The sequence below is a fragment of the Garra rufa genome, chromosome 2 (genome assembly GCF_049309525.1).
Source record: "Garra rufa chromosome 2, GarRuf1.0, whole genome shotgun sequence".
In the NCBI taxonomy this organism is placed as follows: Eukaryota; Metazoa; Chordata; class Actinopteri; order Cypriniformes; family Cyprinidae; genus Garra; species Garra rufa.
The window spans coordinates 70,513,721-70,532,332 of NC_133362.1; the positions used below are offsets into that span (position 1 = coordinate 70,513,721).

Consider the following 18,612-nt stretch of genomic DNA (forward strand, 5'->3'; position numbering starts at 1 on the left):
CGCCGCCGACGGAAGCGTAAGCCAATCAGGATCGCTCAATGCAAATAGAGCGGCCAGGTGGCAGCCAATCACGTTCATCCTGTTCAAGAGCAGCATTTCATTGGCTGACGCTGCTATGACCATAAAACGTCAGCCACGTTTGTTCATCTGATGGTTGAGTGGGGAGTTTGTCCATTTTCCTAGCCTTTCTTATATTTGTTGCATTTGATCCCCTAGAAGACATTAAAAAAATGGTACATCATAATTGAGATCAGTCTTTATCTAGGTTTCCTAAACTATTATTAGATTGAATAAACTGTATAGCAGCCAGCTTAAACTCTATAGGACACCAGACTATGATCAGGTTTGGACACCATGATATGAGATCTAGCATACATGCATTACAAATCTACATGATTGGTGTTACCTGCTTTGTGGCATTAAACTGGGGTTAACTTTTATTTCTTTGTTTTTTCACCTTAGGCCCAACAGCACTGAAAGAGGAGAGGGAAGTACTGAATGAAACTGAAGAGAAAGATCAGTCTGAGAATCTTCATGATATCATAACTGGAAAAAAATCATTTAGTTCCTTACAGTCAGAAAATACATCTACACAAAAAAGAGCTCAAAAGGCAATAACTAGGAGTTTTTTCACTTGCTTTCAGCGTGGAAAGAGTTTCAGTGAACAAGGACAAGTTAAAGTCCACAAGAAAATTCACACTGGAGAGAAGTCTTTCATGTGCTGTCAGTGTGGAAAGAGTTTCAGTCAAAATAGAAACCTTAAAAGGCACATGATAATTCACACTGGAGAGAAGCCTTTCATCTGTCAACAGTGTGGAAAGAGTTTCAATCAAAAAGAAACCCTTAAAGTCCACATGAAAATTCACACAGGAGAGAAGACTTTCACGTGCCGTCAATGTGGAAAGAGTTTCAGTCAACAAGGAAACCTTGAAAGGCACATGAGAATTCACACAGGAGAGAAGCCTTTCATCTGCCAACATTGTGGAAAGAGTTTCAGTGAAAATAGAAACCTTAAAAGGCACATGATAATTCACACAGGAGAGAAGCCTTTTTTCTGCCAACAGTGTGGAAAGAGTTTCAGTGAAAATAGAAACCTTAAAAGGCACATGAGAACTCACACAAAAGAGAGGTGTTTTATCTGCAAACGGTGTGGAAGAAGTTTCAGCAATCCTGGATACCTTAGAGTCCACCTGAGAGTTCACCCTGGAGAGAAGCCTTACGCCTGCAAAGAGTGTGGAAAGAGTTTCAGCCAAAATGTGTAAAACAGACAGTTCGGTCCTTGATTCTGATTGGTTGACCCACATCTGAAGCTGTTATAAATTACTCTACAAACCGACATTCTTTGTTGCCTTTGTATTGCTCAGAAAAAAACCCATTTAGGGTCCAGACCAATCAGACACAATTCATTAGATTTACCAAATAATCAATTTTTCATTAGATTAACACATGATCACAGACCCCCCTCACCCAATCCACAACACTGGCTGCCATGATGTCTACAAATGGTATTACTATGGCATCCAGGACTCCTCTGCCAGACCAGATAATCTTTACGACTCAAAACTATGTAAAGAGAATTTTCCCCAACTAATACTCTAAAAAAACTTTTATTAATTCTTAGAAAAACCTTTCTGTGAACGAACACACATATCCTTGGATCATTGTGTATATAATTACTGTTCATTTATTTTGTCTTTTGTACTGTGAAATGTAAAAATTGTATCCGTGTGTTATGATAGATCACTATGGTGTATAACCACACATATAAGATGTTTGGTCTCATTGAATTTGTATTTTGATGATCTAGAAGATGGTTTATGTTGTCTTTTGATACCTATGCAACATATTAGTGTTTTACAAATCTTTAGTTTTTGCATGAACAACCAATCCCAGAACATATGCAAATACCATGCTTACAGACAAAGAGTGGGAAACTTTCCCTCCAAAAGCGAAAGTCACCATTGGCTCTCTAGCTTCCCAAAGATAAATTACCCTGGCCTCCCAATTACCTTTATCTCCTAACTGTGACCCCCATAAGAGAAAAGGGCTTCACACAGTGACTCGTCTCGGTTCTCCTGGCTTTTCTCAGTTCTTTTAGTCCCGTATCTCATCACCTTGCCTTCTTCTGGTTGATGAGTCCCAGAGCCGATGCTTCTGAACCTGGGAGGCCTTGAACTCCTAGGAAGATGAGGAAACTCTCCAGAACCCTAAGCCTGTGCCAGGCCCTGCAACCTTGTCTTTTCATGCCCCAAAGATCACAGGATTTCAGCTGGGTCTCTCTCTCTCTCTCTCTCTCATCATTCTTCTTCACTTTCCATGTTGGAAGAAACTCCCAATCACCACAGAGTGGGGACACCTTTGAAACTCATCGCTCTTCAAACCCAGAAAAACTTGATCCCAAGTCCAAAACCTTGAAACCATCAAGACTTTCATCGGAGACTGCATCTAAACACTCGTCAACGACCAAGGCAATGCAAGTATCATACATTTAACAAAAAAACAAAAAACAAAACAAAACAGAGGTTTAGTTTAATTTGTAAACCCTGTTGTAAAATGGCACTGATGGTTTCATTCAGGTGGTTAAGTGATTTTTCTCATCTCGTCATTTTTCTTGTTTCTCTAATGGCTCCATTTATCCAATCTTAGATGCCCTTCCTCCATGTATGAGTGATTGTATGTTTGTTGTTTAGATTAGTCATGTGTTAGTCATAGATAATAGTTAATTAATAAAACTACTGTGCACAAATTACATGAGTTTCTGATTCTGCCTTTTAAATTAATGTCCCTTTACGATTCTGATCAATTCTGCACAATTGCAGTGTCCAGTGTCGTTTGAAAGGCAGAGGCACTGTAAGGGCCTCAGGTCCAAGGGAGGGCAAAAAGGTCCAAGCTGCCATTTGCAAGGCACCGCTGGGATTCGAACCCAGGATCTCCTGTTTACTAGACAGGCGCTTTAACCAACTAAGCCACGGCGCCAACCCGCATGCTAACTGTGGGGATGGCGTCTTAGACGATGCATGAATAAACACTTCGTACGTCCTGCTGCCTCCACTTGATGCAAGACAGTGATTGCCATACCTCACTGAATTGGTTCTTGGGCATGTTTTGCTACCTTTTAAATATGATTGACCTTTTCTTTAAATCAATTTACGCTGAGAACAAGAGGCCTCCAAATGGTTTCTGCTGTCCGATTGCAACATTGCGCATGATGGGCTTAACAAAATGGTAAAAAGCACGACTCGAGCTCCTCTGTGTCCCCATTTGCCGTCCATTTTTTTGGTAAACACAAGCTCGGCTGTACTGTGGCGCGCTACCAAAGGCATCGCTGGGATTCGAACGCAGGATCTCCTGTTTACTAGACTAGCCGGGCAGCACGTTCGCCCTCCGGGAGGGCGACTCAGACGATCCAGGCTTCCAGAGAATAGGCCAGGGGTTGGCTGACCGGGCGCTGGACAGCTTTAAGGAGTTTGCCGACAACTGAGTCGGGGTGGTTTGCAAAATTAACCACTCGCTATCCCTGTTTGCAGGTCGCTTTTGAAAAGCTTACGCTTGCTGGACTGGAAAATCGTCCAAGGCACCGCTGGGATTTGAACCCAGGATCTCCTGTTTACGAGACAGGCACTTTAACCAACTAAGCCACGGCGCCAAACCGCATGCAAAGCTGTCGGAAGGGTTACTCCAAGGGTCAAAACATCCAGAGGCTGGCCAGGTGCTGGTACGCATAAAAGAGAATGTCTACAAATTTCTACTCCCTGAGGGCAACTCTGCACAGTATGAGAGTTACAAGAAAGCCAAAAGCCACGACTCTGGTGGGACTCGAACCCACAACCTTTGAATGGCCTCATCTGGCAGTCTAGAAGTCCAATGCGCTATCCATTGCCCCACAGAGCCCTGTAGGTATGCCAGGCTGGGCCACTGAGCCCTTTTCTTACAGATTTGTGCCTGTCCAGCTCGGCTGAGTGGCACGCTGTGTGGGCAGAAAGACAGGTCCTCAGGTCTTTGCACAATTTAGGCATGGCTCAAAAACAGAGTCTCGTCGGGATCTCCCATCCAACAACGAGGCCAGAGAGAGCCACTGATGGAAAGGCACCGCTGGGATGCGCTTTGACCAGCTAAGCCACGGCGCCTCCTTGGTGGGACCAGTTAGCCTAGGATCCTATCCTTCAAAAGCAGGTGAGAGGGTAGTTTTGCAAGGGAAACCGCCCGCTGTCCTCGAGCTTCTATGTGTCTCCATTCGCCGTCCATTCGCCGTAAAGCACGACGTTGGCTGTATTGTGGCGCGCAACCAGAGGCATTGCTCGGATTCAAACCCAGGCTGACCTTCCGGGTCTGTGGCCGTCCAACGGTAAGAGAGCGCGTTCTCTCTCTGCAGGACGGACAGGCCCTCGGGTCTCTGCACAATTGCAGTGTCCAGTGTCATTTGAAAGGCAGAGGCACTGTAAGGGCCTCAGGTCCAAGGGAGGGCAAAAAGGTCCAAGCTGCCATTTGCAAGGCACCGCTGGGATTCGAACCCAGGATCTCCTGTTTACTAGACAGGCGCTTTAACCAACTAAGCCACGGCGCCAACCCGCATGCAAATTGTGGGGATGGCGTCTTAGACGATGCATGAATAAACACTTCGTACGTCCTGCTGCCTCCACTTAATGCAAGACAGTGATTGCCATACCTCACTGAATTGGTTCTTGGGCATGTTTTGCTACCTTTTAAATATGATTGACATTTTCTTTAAATCAATTTACGCTGAGAACAGGAGGCCTCCAAATGGTTTCTGCTGTCCGATTGCAACATTGCGCATGATGGGCTTAACAAAATGGTAAAAAGCACGAGTGGTTAAGGCGATGCAAGGCTAATCCGTTGTACTGGGCACACCTTGGTTTGTGTGGGTTTGAATCCCATCCTCTTCATTTGATGATTTAGCACCACTGAGAGCCCACAGGAACAGACAGGCCCAACCTGTTTACGATGGGTAGCGGTGAGCTGTAATTGTGCTGTAGTTTAATGATACCTGCAGCGAAGTCTTGAGAACATATTGACAAAACAACAAATCTTCTGGCTCCGGCACGCTATGATCTGTAGACACCTCTTTGACGAGGACCAACAACCAGCCACTCCAACAAAAGGAAACAAAACGAAGCAAAACTATCTTTTTCAAGAAGCGTCCAGAGAGACCGGCAAAAACTGTCGAAGCTGACTGTATTTCAAAACATCCCGATGGGACATCTGGGAAAGTTTTCAACCAGCAATGATCACACCTCAGATAAACCACACAAGCTACAACATTTCCTCTGCGATAGAATAACGGTGATGGTCGTGACCTTTTCGTGCACCTACGTGGATGTGAACCGACAAGGTGGTAGCAAGCTGGATGAGCCCCAGAGACAGATCATCAGTGAAGACCTCTTCACCTAGACGGCCATCGACGCAAGACTGTGAAAACCAGATCCTCTCCAATCTGACACTGTGGCAACATGGAACTTTTGCATCTACACTAATATTAGTCTGTTTCTTCTTATTCTGAGGTCACCGTAGCCGCCAGATCCATTCTGTATTCCGATCAGATGGTCACTGCAGTCCCCCGGATCCAGTTCCGGAGCTCGCAAAATCCACTTAGCCTGTGCGGCGAATGGGCACGCTGGAGCCCGCCACCCTGTTGGGAAGAAAGAGAGCCAACAGAGGCGCCCAACGTGGGGCTCGAACCCACGACCCTGAGATTAAGAGTCTCATGCTCTACCGACTGAGCTAGCCGGGCTGGTTGTGGCTTCCTTCACCGGGTCGGAGGCAGTTTTCATCGGCTCCCAAATGACACAGGCGAAACGGAGGCTCTCGCGTTGTGCGAGACTGTCGAGCCGTCCCGTGGGTAGGGCTTAGAGCAGGCTTAGAGTTTTCTTCTGTCAGTTTTGACCCAATCTGTGTTTGGGAAGCGCAGTTTGACCCAGCAGTGCAGGCCAACAACATGTTCTGTCTTGCCGCGTGAAGGCGGTTCAATGCTTTGGGCAGCGTATGGTTGAGATGTGATTTTCCACCAATTTGGGGCACCTTTCTTATGGAAATCAAGGATAAATCTATATAAGGATAAGGATAAATCTTCTATTTTTCGGTGGTCTTTTGAGAACACTAGATTTATATGTCAATTCCAACATAACACAGACTGTTACGCAACAGTCCCGGGATCGTTAATAGTTACGCCTCCAACATTTGCATCGCCCAATCATCGGTAACGTCAGTACATCAGTAAAACAAGGCAAGCCACTGAAGGGACACGGTTAGCTTAATGCTAGCACTAGCCTGTTACATTGCAGTACAAAAGATATCACTTACCACATAAACAGAGAGATGACTGTGCTGATGATGGTGAATGATGGAGAAATAACTGCGCTGATGATGGCGAATGATTTACAGATCCAGAGTATCACAGAGAAGCAGCTGAACTTGTGTGGTAAGAAGAGCTCCGTCTGCATTATAACTTTACACAGAGCACATGGATCACAGTAATGAGACTAAAATGTCTGCGATTCAAAACGGCAGATTCAACAAACCACATATTAAAAGCGGCTAGAGCTCCTAATTAAATATATATTTTTTATCAATGTGCCAGCTATAGAGATGAGCAGCTCTGTGAAACAGCCAATCGGAGCAGAGCTCATTAATATTCATGAAGCTTCCAAAAAAGGCAATAACAGAGCATTTCATTCTAGGGACAAATCCTAGGGTTGTAAATGGTCCTGTAAAACCGTTTCTGGAGATTGTTTGCCCTTTCCTATGCCATATACCTTCTATGTAGATATCAAAGAACAAATTAAAATATTCTCTCAATGCATTTTATGGCAACTTTAAGTTGATAGAACCAGCTGACATCTTATCCTGACATTCTGAATCTCAAGGATGGTGACACCCACCAACAAAAATGTAAAAAAAAAAAAGTAGTTTCATCAGATATACACCAATTATGAGCTAAACAATTAATTACAAACAGAATCATATCCGATGTTCAATCGATCGCAACTACTCACAAGATTTTTAATCTGATATTTACAATTTTCAAAGACCACTCTGATCATACTCTCTTCTTCTATGCGGCATAAGTACCACACAGAACGTTCATCAATGGTGTGGAGCATATGAAATAACCAATTACTCCACACCCGATTCACGCTCAGAAAAGGGTATCAAAGCTCATCATCGTAGTTTGGGAGACACTACACTTTTGAAACACATTTCCTAGTTAAAAACTATAGAAATGATCCCTGAAAGTATAATCTTGACCTCCATTTTGCAAAACCAGCTTAGGCGACTTCTGACACTTTGAGTCTCAGAGATGGTGACAACCTAACAACAGAGATGAGAAAAGTTACATCTGAAACATCATTAGAGTCCTAATTTTTTTTTTGCAATTTTAGTCGGATGCAGTTTTCATCGGCCCCCAAATTACACAGGCGAAACTGAGGCTCTCGCGTTGTGCGAGACTGTCAACCCGTCCCGTGGGTAGGGCTTAAAGCAGGCTTAGAGATTTCTTCTGTCAGTTTTGACCCAATCTGTTTTTGGGAAGCACAGTTTGACCCAGCAGTGCGGGCCAACAACATGTTCAGTTTTGCCGCGTGAAGGCGGTTCAATGCTTTGGACAGCGTATGGTTGAGTTGTGATTTTCCACCAATTTGGGGCACCTTTCTTATGGAAATCAAGGATGATTTCAAGGGAAATGGCAAACTGGTGTAGCGTTTGGCTAATAAGCTAAAGCTACAAAGGATGTATCGGTGCCCCGTCGTCCGAGCAGAATCCACATTCGGCCGTAATCGGAGGTTACTACTAACATTCGATTGTGTCTCATAGGGAGTTTGGCGCAGGGCCTAAGTGGAAAACAGGCCCTCGGCGGCTGAAAGAAAAGACGAAGAATGCATCCACATGCACATGAATCAGGAGTGTTAAATAAAGAAACCCCGCAAGATGACGAGGTGGTCCAGTGGTTAAGGCGGTGGAAGGCTAATACATTGTGCTCGACACGCATTGGAAGCTTTAGCGCCACTGAGAGCCCACCGGACCAGACAGGACCAACCTGTTTACGATGGGTAACGGTGATCTGTAATTGCACGGCAGTTTAACGATACCTGTCTTGAGAACATATTGAAAAAACAACAAGCCCTCTGGCTCTGGCGCTCTATCATCAGTAGACAGCTTTTTGGCGAGGAAAAAAAACCCTAAACGAAACAAGGCTATATTTCTCAACAAAACTCTAAGCCTCCAGAGAGGCTAGCAAAAATTGCTAAAGCTAACTGTATTTCAAATCATCCTGGCGGGGTATTGGGTAAAGTTTTCAACCAGCAATGATCGCGCCTCGGATAAACCTCATAGGCTACAATATTGCCTCTGCGAAAGAATGCCAGCGACGGTCGTGACCTTTTCGTGCACCTACGTGGATGTGAACCGACAAGGTGGCAGCAAGCTTTAAACATGACGCACAAACAGTCTCCTGGCACGGGTTGCTGCACCGTGTTTCCACGGAACAGATTAGAGGTGTGTAAAAGACGGCTCATTCACTATTCCCTCTGTGCTCAAAACAGCCTGCTGAAAGCACGGCAGCAGCAGCTGAAAAGGTCCGCAGCATGGCCTGTCTCGGTCAGCAAGGGGACGGGGTGGCCGAGTGGTTAAAGCGATGGACTGCTAATCCATTGTGCTCTGTGCAATGGTTGGAATCCCATTCTTGTCGTTCGGTTCCTTTAGCACTGGACCTTAATCCAGGTCCTGGGGACCCCATGCTAAACTTTTTGTGTGTCCTCCTTATCTAACACACTCAGTTCAGTTCTTAGAGTTCTCTACTAATGAACTGATGATCTGAATCAGGAGTGCTAAATAAAAAATGCCACGTAAAATGACGAGGTGGCCGAGTGGTTAAGGCGATGGACTGCTAATCCATTGTGCTCTGCACGCGTGGGTTCGAATCCCATCCTCGTCGTTCGGCTCCTTTAGCAGTAGTCCTGGGGACCCCACTCTGCACTTTTTGAGTGTCCTCCTTATCTGACACACTCAGTTCAGTTCACTGAGTGCTCTACTAATGAGCTGATGGTCTGAATCGGGAGTGTTAAATAAAAGGACCATGGAAAGTGACGAGGTGGTCGAGTGGTTAAGGCGATGCAAGGCTAATCCGTTGTGCTGGGCACACCTTGGTTTGTGTGGGTTTGAATCCCATCCTCTTCATTTGATGATTTAGCACCACTGAGAGCCCACCGGAACAGACAGGCCCAACCTGTTTACGATGGGTAGCGGTGAGCTGTAATTGTGCTGTACTTTAATGATACCTGCAGCGAAGTCTTGAGAACATATTGACAAAACAACAAATCTTCTGGCTCCGGCACGCTATGATCTGTAGACACCTCTTTGACGAGGACCAACAACCAGCCACTCCAACAAAAGGAAACAAAACGAAGCAAAACTATCTTTTTCAAGAAGCGTCCAGAGAGACCGGCAAAAACTGTCGAAGCTGACTGTATTTCAAATCATCCCGATGGGATATCGGGGAAAGTTTTCAACCAGCAATGATCACACCTCAGATAAACCACACAAGCTACAACATTGCCTCTGCGATAGAATACCGGTGAAGGTCATGACCTTTTCGTGGACCTACGTGGATGTGAACCGACAAGGTGGTAGCAAGCTGGATGGGCCCTAGAGACAGAAGGTGTTTCTCAATGTCAAGGATACGTCCTTGGCAGGACTGGTCCTTCCAAGTCACTTCCTTCAGAGGCTAGGCGAGGCTCCTCTTAAGCATTCGGAGAACACATAAATGGAACAGGCTAGCAAGTGCACGTTATTGCGTAATTTCCTCAGTGAAAGGTCCGCTCTTATCATTCATTTAAAAATAATTACATCCATTTCGTCAAATTGACCCTGCACTGTTTAAACACACTTGACAGTCAAAAAATCAATATGATTAAAAAGGAGTTTATTGATTTAAAAACGATTATATTACCTGAGTGAACAAAACTGCGTCCATAGCAACGCTCTGTTTTTCATGGCAACCGTGTGCCGTATACTTCGCGGTTGTCTGTTATCTAGAAATAACAGACCGGAATTCAACCAAGCCATTGTAATAATATTTGATATTTAAAAATATTTATAATTTAACAACTATTTGTTAAAGACTTGTCCTATCTCACAAACAAGTTTATTTTTTAATTTCCCCAACTACACTATTTTTACCCTATTGAGCACAATGATTCCCTTCATGACTCCGCTAACGTCCGACATTTGTATTTTTGAACAAGAGATAGCAAAGCTGCGCGCATAGGATTGTGGGTGATTTTAGAGCGCGAAGAGCGCGAAGGCTACACTTATGCATCCTTTCCTGTGTATGGGATATTTTTCGAACGAAGGACGCAGTCCTTGGTTGAAATTCCGAGGATCCTCGACATTGGAACAGTCCTTCGACGGATGTTGATTACGTAGCATCCTCGAAATTCTGGCTTCCGAGGATCCTTCCTTGACATTGAGAAACGCCTAGATCATCAGTGAAGACCTCTTCACCTAGACGGCCATCGACGCAAGACTGTGAAAACCAGATCCTCTCCAATCTGACACTGTGGCAACATGGAACTTTTGCATCTACATTAATATTAGTCTGTTTCTTCTTATTCTGAGGTCACCGTAGCCGCCAGATCCATTCTGTATTCCGATCAGATGGTCACTGCAGTCCCCCGGATCCAGTTCCGGAGCTCGCAAAATCCACTTAGCCTGTGCGGCGAATGGGCACGCTGGAGCCCGCCACCCTGTTGGGAAGAAAGAGAGCCAACAGAGGCGCCCAACGTGGGGCTCGAACCCACGACCCTGAGATTAAGAGTCTCATGCTCTACCGACTGAGCTAGCCGGGCTGGTTGTGGCTTCCTTCACCGGGTCGGAGGCAGTTTTCATCGGCTCCCAAATGACACAGGCAAAACGGAGGCTCTCGCGTTGTGCGAGACTGTCGAGCCGTCCCGTGGGTAGGGCTTAGAGCAGGCTTAGAGTTTTCTTCTGTCAGTTTTGACCCAATCTGTTTTTGGGAAGCGCAGTTTGACCCAGCAGTGCAGGCCAACAACATGTTCTGTCTTGCCGCGTGAAGGCGGTTCAATGCTTTGGGCAGCGTATGGTTGAGATGTGATTTTCCACCAATTTGGGGCACCTTTCTTATGGAAATCAAGGATAAATCTATATAAGGATAAGGATAAATCTTCTATTTTTCGGTGGTCTTTTGAGAACACTAGATTTATATGTCAAGTCCAACATAACAACGACTGTTACGCAACAGTCCCGGGATCGTTAATAGTTACGCCTCCAACATTTGCATCGCCCAATCATCGGTAACGTCAGTACATCAGTAAAACAAGGCAAGCCACTGAAGGGACACGGTTAGCTTAATGCTAGCACTAGCCTGTTACATTGCAGTACAAAAGATATCACTTACCACATAAACAGAGAGATGACTGTGCTGATGATGGTGAATGATGGAGAAATAACTGCGCTGATGATGGCGAATGATTTACAGATCCAGAGTATCACCGAGAAGCAGCTGAACTTGTGTGGTAAGAAGAGCTCCGTCTGCATTATAACTTTACACAGAGCACATGGATCACAGTAATGAGACTAAAATGTCTGCGATTCAAAACGGCAGATTCAACAAACCACATATTAAAAGCGGCTAGAGCTCCTAATTAAATATATATTTTTTATCAATGTGCCAGCTATAGAGATGAGCAGCTCTGTGAAACAGCCAATCGGAGCAGAGCTCATTAATATTCATGAAGCTTCCAAAAAAGGCAATAACAGAGCATTTCATTCTAGGGACAAATCCTAGGGTTGTAAATGGTCCTGTAAAACCGTTTCTGGAGATTGTTTGCCCTTTCCTATGCCATATACCTTCTATGTAGATATCAAAGAACAAATTAAAATATTCTCTCAATGCATTTTATGGCAACTTTAAGTTGATAGAACCAGCTGACATCTTATCCTGACATTCTGAATCTCAAGGATGGTGACACCCACCAACAAAAATGTAAAAAAAAAAAAAAAAAAAAGTAGTTTCATCAGATATACACCAATTATGAGCTAAACAATTAATTACAAACAGAATCATATCCGATGTTCAATCGATCGCACCTACTCACAAGATTTTTAATCTGATATTTACAATTTTCAAAGACCACTCTGATCATACTCTCTTCTTCTATGCGGCATAAATGCCACACAGAACGTTCATCAATGGTGTGGAGCATATGAAATAAACAATTACTCCACACCCGATTCACGCTCAGAAAAGAGTATCAAAGCTCATCATCGTAGTTTGGGAGACACTACACTTTTGAAACACATTTCCTAGTTAAAAACTATAGAAATGATCCCTGAAAGTATAATCTTGACCTCCATTTTGCAAAACCAGCTTAGGCGACTTCTGACACTTTGAGTCTCAGAGATGGTGACAACCTAACAACAGAGATGAGAAAAGTTACATCTGAAACATCATTAGAGTCCTAAAATTTTTTTTGTAATTTTAGTCGGATGCAGTTTTCATCGGCCCCCAAATTACACAGGCGAAACTGAGGCTCTCGCGTTGTGCGAGACTGTCAACCCGTCCCGTGGGTAGGGCTTAAAGCAGGCTTAGAGATTTCTTCTGTCAGTTTTGACCCAATCTGTTTTTGGGAAGCGCAGTTTGACCCAGCAGTGCGGGCCAACAACATGTTCTGTTTTGCCGCGTGAAGGCGGTTCAATGCTTTGGACAGCGTATGGTTGAGTTGTGATTTTCCACCAATTTGGGGCACCTTTCTTATGGAAATCAAGGATGATTTCAAGGGAAATGGCAAACTGGTGTAGCGTTTGGCTAATAAGCTAAAGCTACAAAGGATGTACCGGTGCCCCGTCGTCCGAGCAGAATCCACATTCGGCCGTAATCGGAGGTTACTACTAACGTTCGATTGTGTCTCATAGGGAGTTTGGCGCAGGGCCTCAGTGGAAAACAGGCCCTCGGCGGCTGAAAGAAAAGACGAAGAATGCATCCACATGCACATGAATCAGGAGTGTTAAATAAAGAAACCCTGCAAGATGACGAGGTGGTCCAGTGGTTAAGGCGGTGGAAGGCTAATACATTGTGCTCGACACGCATTGGAAGCTTTAGCGCCACTGAGAGCCCACCGGACCAGACAGGACCAACCTGTTTACGATGGGTAACGGTGATCTGTAATTGCGCGGCAGTTTAACGATACCTGTCTTGAGAACATATTGAAAAAACAACAAGCCCTCTGGCTCTGGCGCTCTATCATCAGTAGACAGCTTTTTGGCGAGGAAAAAAAACCTAAACGAAACAAGGCTATATTTCTCAACAAAACTCTAAGCCTCCAGAGAGGCTAGCAAAAATCGCCAAAGCTAACTGTATTTCAAGTCATCCTGGCGGGGTATTGGGTAAAGTTTTCAACCAGCAATGATCGCGCCTCGGATAAACCTTATAGGCTACAATATTGCCTCTGCGAAAGAATGCCAGCGACGGTCGTGACCTTTTCGTGCACCTACGTGGATGTGAACCGACAAGGTGGCAGCAAGCTTTAAACATGATGCACAAACAGTCTCCTGGCACGGGTTGCTGCACCGTGTTTCCACGGAACAGATTAGAGGTGTGTAAAAGACGGCTCATTCACTATTCCCTCTGTGCTCAAAACAGCCTGCTGAAAGCACGGCAGCAGCAGCTGAAAAGGTCCGCAGCATGGCCTGTCTCGGTCAGCAAGGGGACGGGGTGGCCGAGTGGTTAAAGCGATGGACTGCTAATCCATTGTGCTCTGTGCAATGGTTGGAATCCCATTCTTGTCGTTCGGTTCCTTTAGCACTGGACCTTAATCCAGGTCCTGGGGACCCCATGCTAAACTTTTTGTGTGTCCTCCTTATCTAACACACTCAGTTCAGTTCTTAGAGTTCTCTACTAATGAACTGATGATCTGAATCAGGAGTGCTAAATAAAAAATGCCACGTAAAATGACGAGGTGGCCGAGTGGTTAAGGCGATGGACTGCTAATCCATTGTGCTCTGCACGCGTGGGTTCGAATCCCATCCTCGTCGTTCGGCTCCTTTAGCAGTAGTCCTGGGGACCCCACTCTGCACTTTTTGAGTGTCCTCCTTATCTGACACACTCAGTTCAGTTCACTGAGTGCTCTACTAATGAGCTGATGGTCTGAATCGGGAGTGTTAAATAAAAGGACCGCGGAAAGTGACGAGGTGGTCGAGTGGTTAAGGCGATGCAAGGCTAATCCGTTGTGCTGGGCACACCTTGGTTTGTGTGGGTTTGAATCCCATCCTCTTCATTTGATGATTTAGCACCACTGAGAGCCCACCGGAACAGACAGGCCCAACCTGTTTACGATGGGTAGCGGTGAGCTGTAATTGTGCTGTACTTTAATGATACCTGCAGCAAAGTCTTGAGAACATATTGACAAAACAACAAATCTTCTGGCTCCGGCACGCTATGATCTGTAGACACCTCTTTGACGAGGACCAACAACCAGCCACCCCAACAAAAGGAAACAAAACGAAGCAAAACTATCTTTTTCAAGAAGCGTCCAGAGAGACCGGCAAAAACTGTCGAAGCTGACTGTATTTCAAATCATCCCGATGGGATATCGGGGAAAGTTTTCAACCAGCAATGATCACACCTCAGATAAACCACACAAGCTACAACATTGCCTCTGCGATAGAATACCGGTGACGGTCGTGACCTTTTCGTGGACCTACGTGGATGTGAACCGACAAGGTGGTAGCAAGCTGGATGGGCCCCAGAGACAGATCATCAGTGAAGACCTCTTCACCTAGACGGCCATCGACGCAAGACTGTGAAAACCAGATCCTCTCCAATCTGACACTGTGGCAACATGGAACTTTTGCATCTACATTAATATTAGTCTGTTTCTTCTTATTCTGAGGTCACCGTAGCCGCCAGATCCATTCTGTATTCCGATCAGATGGTCACTGCAGTCCCCCGGATCCAGTTCCGGAGCTCGCAAAATCCACTTAGCCTGTGCAGCGAATGGGCACGCTGGAGCCCGCCACCCTGTTGGGAAGAAAGAGAGCCAACAGAGGCGCCCAACGTGGGGCTCGAACCCACGACCCTGAGATTAAGAGTCTCATGCTCTACCGACTGAGCTAGCCGGGCTGGTTGTGGCTTCCTTCACCGGGTCGGAGGCAGTTTTCATCGGCTCCCAAATGACACAGGCGAAACGGAGGCTCTCGCGTTGTGCGAGACTGTCGAGCCGTCCCGTGGGTAGGGCTTAGAGCAGGCTTAGAGTTTTCTTCTGTCAGTTTTGACCCAATCTGTTTTTGGGAAGCGCAGTTTGACCCAGCAGTGCAGGCAAACAACATGTTCTGTCTTGCCGCGTGAAGGCGGTTCAATGCTTTGGGCAGCGTATGGTTGAGATGTGATTTTCCACCAATTTGGGGCACCTTTCTTATGGAAATCAAGGATAAATCTATATAAGGATAAGGATAAATCTTCTATTTTTCGGTGGTCTTTTGAGAACACTAGATTTATATGTCAATTCCAACATAACACCGACTGTTACGCAACAGTCCCGGGATCGTTAATAGTTACGCCTCCAACATTTGCATCGCCCAATCATCGGTAACGTCAGTACATCAGTAAAACAAGGCAAGCCACTGAAGGGACACGGTTAGCTTAATGCTAGCACTAGCCTGTTACATTGCAGTACAAAAGATATCACTTACCACATAAACAGAGAGATGACTGTGCTGATGATGGTGAATGATGGAGAAATAACTGCGCTGATGATGGCGAATGATTTACAGATCCAGAGTATCACCGAGAAGCAGCTGAACTTGTGTGGTAAGAAGAGCTCCGTCTGCATTATAACTTTACACAGAGCACATGGATCACAGTAATGAGACTAAAATGTCTGCGATTCAAAACGGCAGATTCAACAAACCACATATTAAAAGCAGCTAGAGCTCCTAATTAAATATATATTTTTTATCAATGTGCCAGCTATAGAGATGAGCAGCTCTGTGAAACAGCCAATCGGAGCAGAGCTCATTAATATTCATGAAGCTTCCAAAAAAGGCAATAACAGAGCATTTCATTCTAGGGACAAATCCTAGGGTTGTAAATGGTCCTGTAAAACCGTTTCTGGAGATTGTTTGCCCTTTCCTATGCCATATACCTTCTATGTAGATATCAAAGAACAAATTAAAATATTCTCTCAATGCATTTTATGGCAACTTTAAGTTGATAGAACCAGCTGACATCTTATCCTGACATTCTGAATCTCAAGGATGGTGACACCCACCAACAAAAATGTAAAAAAAAAAAAAAAAAAAGTAGTTTCATCAGATATACACCAATTATGAGCTAAACAATTAATTACAAACAGAATCATATCCGATGTTCAATCGATCGCAACTACTCACAAGATTTTTAATCTGATACTCTCTTCTTCTATGCGGCATAAGTGCCACACAGAACGTTCATCAATGGTGTGGAGCATATGAAATAACCAATTACTCCACACCCGATTCACGCTCAGAAAAGTGTATCAAAGCTCATCATCGTAGTTTGGGAGACACTACACTTTTGAAACACATTTCCTAGTTAAAAACTATAGAAATGATCCCTGAAAGTATAATCTTGACCTCCATTTTGCAAAACCAGCTTAGGCGACTTCTGACACTTTGAGTCTCAGAGATGGTGACAACCTAACAACAGAGATGAGAAAAGTTACATCTGAAACATCATTAGAGTCCTAAATTTTTTTTTGCAATTTTAGTCGGATGCAGTTTTCATCGGCCCCCAAATTACACAGGCGAAACTGAGGCTCTCGCGTTGTGCGAGACTGTCAACCCGTCCCGTGGGTAGGGCTTAAAGCAGGCTTAGAGATTTCTTCTGTCAGTTTTGACCCAATCTGTTTTTGGGAAGCGCAGTTTGACCCAGCAGTGCGGGCCAACAACATGTTCTGTTTTGCCGCGTGAAGGCGGTTCAATGCTTTGGACAGCGTATGGTTGAGTTGTGATTTTCCACCAATTTGGGGCACCTTTCTTATGGAAATCAAGGATGATTTCAAGGGAAATGGCAAACTGGTGTAGCGTTTGGCTAATAAGCTAAAGCTACAAAGGATGTACCGGTGCCCCGTCGTCCGAGCAGAATCCACATTCGGCCGTAATCGGAGGTTACTACTAACGTTCGATTGTGTCTCATAGGGAGTTTGGCGCAGGGCCTCAGTGGAAAACAGGCCCTCGGCGGCTGAAAGAAAAGACGAAGAATGCAGCCACATGCACATGAATCAGGAGTGTTAAATAAAGAAACCCTGCAAGATGACGAGGTGGTCCAGTGGTTAAGGCGGTGGAAGGCTAATACATTGTGCTCGACACGCATTGGAAGCTTTAGCGCCACTGAGAGCCCACCGGACCAGACAGGACCAACCTGTTTACGATGGGTAACGGTGATCTGTAATTGCGCGGCAGTTTAACGATACCTGTCTTGAGAACATATTGAAAAAACAACAAGCCCTCTGGCTCTGGCGCTCTATCATCAGTAGACAGCTTTTTGGCGAGGAAAAAAAAACCTAAACGAAACAAGGCTATATTTCTCAACAAAACTCTAAGCCTCCAGAGAGGCTAGCAAAAATTGCCAAAGCTAACTGTATTTCAAGTCATCCTGGCGGGGTATTGGGTAAAGTTTTCAACCAGCAATGATCGCGCCTCGGATAAACCTTATAGGCTACAATATTGCCTCTGCGAAAGAATGCCAGCGACGGTCGTGACCTTTTCGTGCACCTACGTGGATGTGAACCGACAAGGTGGCAGCAAGCTTTAAACATGACGCACAAACAGTCTCCTGGCACGGGTTGCTGCACCGTGTTTCCACGGAACAGATTAGAGGTGTGTAAAAGACGGCTCATTCACTATTCCCTCTGTGCTCAAAACAGCCTGCTGAAAGCACGGCAGCAGCAGCTGAAAAGGTCCGCAGCATGGCCTGTCTCGGTCAGCAAGGGGACGGGGTGGCCGAGTGGTTAAAGCGATGGACTGCTAATCCATTGTGCTCTGTGCATGGTTGGAATCCCATTCTTGTCGTTCGGTTCCTTTAGCACTGGACCTTAATCCAGGTCCTGGGGACCCCATGCTAAACTTTTTGTGTGTCCTCCTTATCTAACACACTCAGTTCAGTTCTTAGAGTTCTCTACTAATGAACTGATGATCTGAATCAGGAGTGCTAAATAAAAAATGCCACGTAAAATGACGAGGTGGCCGAGTGGTTAAGGCGATGGACTGCTAATCCATTGTGCTCTGCACGCGTGGGTTCGAATCCCATCCTCGTCGTTCGGCTCCTTTAGCAGTAGTCCTGGGGACCCCACTCTGCACTTTTTGAGTGTCCTCCTTATCTGACACACTCAGTTCAGTTCACTGAGTGCTCTACTAATGAGCTGATGGTCTGAATCGGGAGTGTTAAATAAAAGGACCACGGAAAGTGACGAGGTGGTCGAGTGGTTAAGGCGATGCAAGGCTAATCCGTTGTGCTGGGCACACCTTGGTTTGTGTGGGTTTGAATCCCATCCTCTTCATTTGATGATTTAGCACCACTGAGAGCCCACCGGAACAGACAGGCCC

The 18,612-nt window shown here is 45.3% G+C and overlaps 19 non-coding genes across 19 annotated transcripts; 3 read left to right on the forward strand and 16 right to left on the reverse strand.

Moving 5' to 3' along the window:
- Positions 1 to 2,902: 2,902 nt before the first annotated feature.
- trnat-agu (transfer RNA threonine (anticodon AGU)) lies at positions 2,903 to 2,976 on the reverse strand. Its single transcript has one exon. It is a non-coding gene; the product is annotated as a tRNA-Thr (tRNA).
- Positions 2,977 to 3,572: 596 nt separating this feature from the next.
- trnat-cgu (transfer RNA threonine (anticodon CGU)) lies at positions 3,573 to 3,646 on the reverse strand. Its single transcript has one exon. It is a non-coding gene; the product is annotated as a tRNA-Thr (tRNA).
- A 155-nt stretch (positions 3,647 to 3,801) lies between these two features.
- Positions 3,802 to 3,891, reverse strand: trnar-ucu (transfer RNA arginine (anticodon UCU)). Its single transcript is given in 2 exon segments — positions 3,802 to 3,837; positions 3,855 to 3,891. It is a non-coding gene; the product is annotated as a tRNA-Arg (tRNA).
- A 599-nt stretch (positions 3,892 to 4,490) lies between these two features.
- trnat-agu (transfer RNA threonine (anticodon AGU)) lies at positions 4,491 to 4,564 on the reverse strand. Its single transcript has one exon. It is a non-coding gene; the product is annotated as a tRNA-Thr (tRNA).
- A 593-nt stretch (positions 4,565 to 5,157) lies between these two features.
- On the reverse strand, positions 5,158 to 5,297 carry LOC141327096 (U4 spliceosomal RNA). The gene has a single exon (XR_012354413.1). It is a non-coding gene; the product is annotated as a U4 spliceosomal RNA (small nuclear RNA).
- A 379-nt stretch (positions 5,298 to 5,676) lies between these two features.
- trnak-cuu (transfer RNA lysine (anticodon CUU)) lies at positions 5,677 to 5,749 on the reverse strand. The gene has a single exon. It is a non-coding gene; the product is annotated as a tRNA-Lys (tRNA).
- Positions 5,750 to 7,044: 1,295 nt separating this feature from the next.
- On the reverse strand, positions 7,045 to 7,260 carry LOC141326959 (small nucleolar RNA U3). Its single transcript, XR_012354288.1, has one exon. It is a non-coding gene; the product is annotated as a small nucleolar RNA U3 (small nucleolar RNA).
- A 972-nt stretch (positions 7,261 to 8,232) lies between these two features.
- LOC141327037 (U4 spliceosomal RNA) lies at positions 8,233 to 8,373 on the reverse strand. Its single transcript, XR_012354358.1, has one exon. It is a non-coding gene; the product is annotated as a U4 spliceosomal RNA (small nuclear RNA).
- Positions 8,374 to 8,865: 492 nt separating this feature from the next.
- trnas-gcu (transfer RNA serine (anticodon GCU)) lies at positions 8,866 to 8,947 on the forward strand. The gene has a single exon. It is a non-coding gene; the product is annotated as a tRNA-Ser (tRNA).
- A 495-nt stretch (positions 8,948 to 9,442) lies between these two features.
- LOC141327059 (U4 spliceosomal RNA) lies at positions 9,443 to 9,582 on the reverse strand. The gene has a single exon (XR_012354378.1). It is a non-coding gene; the product is annotated as a U4 spliceosomal RNA (small nuclear RNA).
- A 1,204-nt stretch (positions 9,583 to 10,786) lies between these two features.
- On the reverse strand, positions 10,787 to 10,859 carry trnak-cuu (transfer RNA lysine (anticodon CUU)). The gene has a single exon. It is a non-coding gene; the product is annotated as a tRNA-Lys (tRNA).
- A 1,303-nt stretch (positions 10,860 to 12,162) lies between these two features.
- Positions 12,163 to 12,378, reverse strand: LOC141326933 (small nucleolar RNA U3). Its single transcript, XR_012354264.1, has one exon. It is a non-coding gene; the product is annotated as a small nucleolar RNA U3 (small nucleolar RNA).
- A 971-nt stretch (positions 12,379 to 13,349) lies between these two features.
- LOC141327038 (U4 spliceosomal RNA) lies at positions 13,350 to 13,490 on the reverse strand. The gene has a single exon (XR_012354359.1). It is a non-coding gene; the product is annotated as a U4 spliceosomal RNA (small nuclear RNA).
- A 492-nt stretch (positions 13,491 to 13,982) lies between these two features.
- trnas-gcu (transfer RNA serine (anticodon GCU)) lies at positions 13,983 to 14,064 on the forward strand. The gene has a single exon. It is a non-coding gene; the product is annotated as a tRNA-Ser (tRNA).
- Positions 14,065 to 14,559: 495 nt separating this feature from the next.
- Positions 14,560 to 14,699, reverse strand: LOC141327060 (U4 spliceosomal RNA). Its single transcript, XR_012354379.1, has one exon. It is a non-coding gene; the product is annotated as a U4 spliceosomal RNA (small nuclear RNA).
- A 379-nt stretch (positions 14,700 to 15,078) lies between these two features.
- trnak-cuu (transfer RNA lysine (anticodon CUU)) lies at positions 15,079 to 15,151 on the reverse strand. The gene has a single exon. It is a non-coding gene; the product is annotated as a tRNA-Lys (tRNA).
- Positions 15,152 to 16,427: 1,276 nt separating this feature from the next.
- On the reverse strand, positions 16,428 to 16,638 carry LOC141326978 (small nucleolar RNA U3). Its single transcript, XR_012354306.1, has one exon. It is a non-coding gene; the product is annotated as a small nucleolar RNA U3 (small nucleolar RNA).
- A 972-nt stretch (positions 16,639 to 17,610) lies between these two features.
- Positions 17,611 to 17,751, reverse strand: LOC141327013 (U4 spliceosomal RNA). Its single transcript, XR_012354336.1, has one exon. It is a non-coding gene; the product is annotated as a U4 spliceosomal RNA (small nuclear RNA).
- A 491-nt stretch (positions 17,752 to 18,242) lies between these two features.
- Positions 18,243 to 18,324, forward strand: trnas-gcu (transfer RNA serine (anticodon GCU)). The gene has a single exon. It is a non-coding gene; the product is annotated as a tRNA-Ser (tRNA).
- The last annotated feature ends 288 nt before the right edge of the window (positions 18,325 to 18,612 follow it).